The sequence below is a fragment of the Montipora foliosa genome, chromosome 2, assembly GCF_036669935.1.
Source record: "Montipora foliosa isolate CH-2021 chromosome 2, ASM3666993v2, whole genome shotgun sequence".
Classification (NCBI taxonomy): Eukaryota; Metazoa; Cnidaria; class Anthozoa; order Scleractinia; family Acroporidae; genus Montipora; species Montipora foliosa.
This window is the reverse complement of record NC_090870.1, coordinates 57811980-57816979: the sequence shown is the minus strand read 5'-3', so window position 1 is coordinate 57816979 and position 5000 is coordinate 57811980. Positions and strand designations below refer to the sequence as shown.

The 5000-nt window shown below is 40.9% G+C and overlaps 1 long non-coding RNA gene across 4 annotated transcripts in view; it reads right to left on the bottom strand.

The window, feature by feature from the left end:
• LOC137993669 (uncharacterized) overlaps window positions 1-3373 on the bottom strand; it is a 13253-nt gene extending 9880 nt beyond the window's left edge. Inside the window, exons 1-2 of one of the 4 annotated variants that reach the window (XR_011121909.1) lie at window positions 3334-3373; window positions 1409-1439 (exon numbers count right to left, since the gene is read on the bottom strand). This is a non-coding gene — a long non-coding RNA (uncharacterized lncRNA). Of the gene's footprint in view, window positions 1-1408; window positions 1515-3333 lie in introns of those variants that run through there. The other 3 variants (XR_011121908.1, XR_011121906.1, XR_011121907.1) reach the window with 3 other exon arrangements.
• Between the last annotated feature and the right edge of the window lie 1627 nt (window positions 3374-5000).

Below are 5000 nucleotides of genomic sequence, written 5' to 3'. Positions count from 1 at the left end.
TATCCCCCCACGGAAACGCTTGCTACGCAGGCTAATGGCTCAGTTGCAAGGAAGGGAACAATTCCCACCCTGGCCAGAGTTTTTCTCTGTCCTTATGTGGGCCCATTTCCATGGAGTAGGGCTAACGCTCACACTACACTTCAATAGTTAAGTCTAATGGCTCAGTTCGTTGAGTATCGGACTTCCACGCGTGAAGGCTCGAACCACCGCCAGACCAACACTCGGTTATTAGAGTAACTGAGGAGAAAGCGCTACCGTCGTAATGACATCTGCAAATGGTTTATAAACTTTCTAGGACGACAAACCGTAGGCCCTGTCTCAGAACTCTTCTTCACAACCCTCTGGGACAAAAAAGAATCCACACACTATTCGCAAAGAGTAGGGCATGGAGTTACCGGCGTTGTGGTATGTCCTTTGAAGAATATCATGGCTGGTAGAGTAAAAATTTCGGAAATATGACATGTAGCTACTCTAAACTCCGACCGTAAAGAAAAGAGATGATGATGATGAAACCATCACAAACAGCAACATGAAAAGAAAAGACTGAAAGACAATAACGTGCCCACATTCTGAAAGATTTTGCATCATGGTTGAGATCATCTATGTGTAAAACAATCAAGGTAACAAAGGCTTGGCATTAAACTGTAAACAACAGGCAAAAGAAACATTCCAGCTCAGGTGAGCTCAAAAAAAAAAAAAGATAATCTGGTACTTGTCAATGTCTTGAAGATGGTTTAATAGGCAGAAAGGAAAATCAGGAACCATCACACCAAAAATGTCAATTATCCACACCGGACAAGGTGTCTTTAACTGCTCTGTTTACGCTGTTGTCAACGTCATTACCTTCCAAATTAACTGTTGGAAGATAATGTGAAGTGCTATTTTCTACCCATGCAAACCACGTGAGCGTTAGCCCTACCAATGGAATTGGGCCCACACCCGGGGGCCCACACACAGAGAGAAAATGTCTACCAGGGTGGGAATTGAACCCACGACCTTCGGGTTAGATCACCGCTGCTCTACCGACTGAGCTACAAGGTCAGACAGGACCCAACTAGTGGTCTAATGCAATTCCTGCATTTTGATTGGCTATGCTACTAGAGAACTATTATTGACAGTCCTCAAGTAGCGAAAAGACTTCAAAAGCGTTATGCTTTCTTTCGTTTTGTTCTCAAATAAATATTTCTTTAACTTGCATTTGCTAACTTTATTATTGCCTTTTCTGTCCGACTAGTTGGGTGATACTAAAACAATTAGACCTTCGCCCTCAAGGGCCATGGGTCAATAGCCCATTCGGCTTCGCCTCATGGGCTGTTGACCCGTAGCCCTTGTGGGCTACGGGTCCAATAGTAAGTTCTGTTGAAATATAAGTGCCCCACGGCAACGTTTGCAAAAACAATTACCTTACCTCAGTGTCATACTTTCAATTGCCCTTCATCCTGCAAAGACAGCAAAAATAGTTTCATAACAGCCAGAGGTTACATGTATGTTTTATGCAGATTTTGTGTATAAAAATCAGGGGATTGGGATTGCAATCAAAGTGTCAAAATCACAGTGTCTTAAAAATTTCACTGAAGGATAAACCATTGCCAAAGACAACATAGTCCACAAACTATGAGCAAAAGCAAAATCATGCAAGGTTCAGTTGTTCCGTGCTAGCAGATGCCTCTTTTCCTTTGCATTCACTGGGCTGACGAGTATGGGAAAGAGACCTCTGCATGCCATGGGTCGAAACTCACTTTCATCCCAAACCATCCGTCCACGACCTTAGATGGCATTGTTCAAAATGCCATGCCCATGATATGTTTGCCTGACTGTGGACCTTGAGCCCCACTTGTGACCCACCGCATTCCTTCAGTAATTTCGATTTCGCTGTTGTTAAGTGAGCCCGCACAAGACAAAGTTTAACCGTGAGGAGGATAACCGCGGGCGCAACACAGTGAGTTTTCAACCTGCGGCAGATGTCTCTTTTCCTGTACTCATCATGCGCAGTGGACACAAACAAGAAGCCCACCTCTGTCTGGCAGGGAAGTTCAAGTTCCGCAAATCCATTTGGGAAAGTTTCAAGAAAGTAGTTAACTCTCATGCTGCATATGTCAAAAAAAATATACGCCTGATATCCCTTATACATGTACTTGAAGCCATTCCTGTGCAAATTTTGATCAATTTTGTGGAAACTGTTTTGTTTGCATAATGTTGACTGATTTACAGTCAAACAAGGTCTGGAAGGGGTTTTTCGCGTAAATCCGTGAGTTGATGCCAAAAAAACCGTAAATCGGGAAAAAAAAAAAAAAAAAAAAACTGAAGAAATACAGCCTGTGATTCGTGAATAATATATTAACCGTGGACGCGTGATCCTTTAAAGGTTTAGTGCGTGAATCAAGATTTCTGCCTTTATAAATGTCGTGAACAGCAGTCAAAACCCTTCACGGAATACATGTAATTGTCCCTGTCAAAGATGGTTCGAAAAAGGTCTTCTTTCATTGTCATCGTACCTGACAATAATCTACCATTGCTTGTGTTTCGTACTTGAAACCTCTCTTGACTCATTTGTAGTTGACATGAACTGAGATGAGGGACGCGTTTGAAAGACGACATGTTTTTAATTCATCGTGTCCAAGTTACTGCCCAATCCAGAGCTTGGTTCGGTTAGAACATGAAAAGCTGCCTGTCAAAATTTGTAACATGTGTTTCACGTCCGGGTCGCCTGGTACGTTTTCACATGCGAAAATTGTTGTCACCAAACTTGCGAGCGACCCAAGTAATCGTACCGTGTCTAAACTAACATCGAACTTTATGACAGGTCGTTAACATCATAAAAAAATCAAACGAGGGGCCGCGACGGAAGTTTTGAAGTTACAAAACAAAATGGTGAAAGAGAAGAATTGTAGAGTTAGGATATAACAACAATGAACTTCATTGATACGTTATCAAAGTCAAACAAAGAGCGAAGAATCCGGGGGGGGGGGGTCGGGTTATGGATTCCTGGGAATCGTTGATTTTCATCACCAAACTTTTTGTTGCCTTCTAATCCATCGTCAGGGTCAACTGATACGACCCAGGGGCGGATCCAGAAATTCCTGAAAGAGAGGGCCGAAGAAATTGCGGCACGGAGAGCACTAAAGGAATTCGGAATTCGAAAGCAAAGTTCAAAACTGGCACGCAGATTTGGAATACTCTGTTTCAAATTTCAAAACAACTGGTCGCGCATGACATACATGTCATGAATTGGCTTGACTGTATTACTTTGGTTGTTCCTTGGAGTGTTTGATGAGTAGATAACTAGGCCCTCACATTTTTCTTAACATTGCTACATTGGTTTTTTAGACCCACCTTCAGGATAAAAAATCCCACAATCAAATTCCATTGTATTTGGCTTTAAGGGTCCCCTCTGCAATATTCTTCGGTCTTCTTTCTTCTGCTTCCATTCTTTGGGTGTCCCATTCCCTTCCAATGAATATTATGACCTTCTTGTTCTTATGAAACCCCTGCAAAATGTGACAAACGTTGATTAAAAAATGATGCTTGGTAATGTGATTGAGTGCGGACTTCAATGCCAGCCGATTACGATTTTTACTTCGTCAATTTCAGGACTGGTGGTTCAGGGGAGCAGTGGGTTCACCAACAATCAGTCAGGGAAAAAATTGCGTTGCAGGAAAAATCTCCATGAACAAAACCCAGAGAGACTACTTAACACAACGAGCCCCAAGTAGGAGTCTCCTGCCCTTTTAATTTCTTGAGTCCCCTTCCCGGAGAAGATTTACTTTTAGAATACTTTCCCAGGGAGAGATACCACATTCCACAGGCTGAAGGAGCCAATCCAAAGCAGATCATATGCTCAACTAGGAAGTTTTTGAAAATAAAATAAAGGTTTTGACCGTCATTGCCTTCACTGTAGTGTGGAGGATGGACGCTCCAGCCAATTTCAGGTTCGACTATAGGAATACACACCTCGCCAAGTAAACACCATTTCTCTGTTCCACCTATCACAATGTTTTACATGTATATGACCTTCGTGTGGTCATGAAATACTACCGGTAATCTTTCTTTCCAAGCATTCCTTCATCCCCTAGCAGCTGTCTGTAACAAATTTGTATGACATGATGAGGGCAATGTACACGTAGGAGAGGAAGTGCAATTTAAGATAATCATTTATTTATTCATTATATTTTTTTTCGGAAAATTACGGATTGAAATACACAATTAATTTTCATTAATAATTCAATCTTTTGGATTAAACTTTACCAATAACACTTTTGCACCATCCCTAAAGTAAATAAAGGAAACTTCCGAGAGATGGATCACATAATTCTTCTTCTTGTTTCTCCATCCTTATGTGAGATTAGTTCCTCCTTTATACTCAGGAAGAAAAATCTCCTTTCATGAATGGTTTTGTAGGTAAATAAGCCTCTTCCTAACATATCAAATCAAATTGGTTTCAAAGTTGAATGCAAGATAATATTGCAGTACTTAAGGAGCTCAGAGCACATAAGAAGTTTGATCGGAGTGCACAAAAGGGTGAACAAGAGTTGCTAGAGGAAGTTAGCTTCTGTCAGTGCTCTGTAAAGTTGGTAAAGTGCAGGCCAGCAGATGGTTTTTAAACACATTTGATGAGACGGTCATATTGGTCTTGTACAAAACATAGCAATTTATGGCTCACTGATGTTCTGCATTATAATAGAGTCACATTCCCCCCAAAAAGACTTTTTTTCCCCTAGTCGGTTTCTGTGTACCAACATGGCTGCTGTGACGTCAGGTGAAAAACCATCTATATTATATCCTGATGAACAATCCAGTAAAAGCATTAAATTAAATTCAATTTCTCTTATAACATGGACTTTCACACAGACTTATCAAGGTAAAACATAATCCATGTAATGACAACTATTAAGGTGCAATGTGTTTACATCATGCAACAGATTACCTAATATACCATTCAAACACTGAGCCATTGGCGATATAATTCAGCAGGTTCACATTAGAAACAAAATAAAAATCAA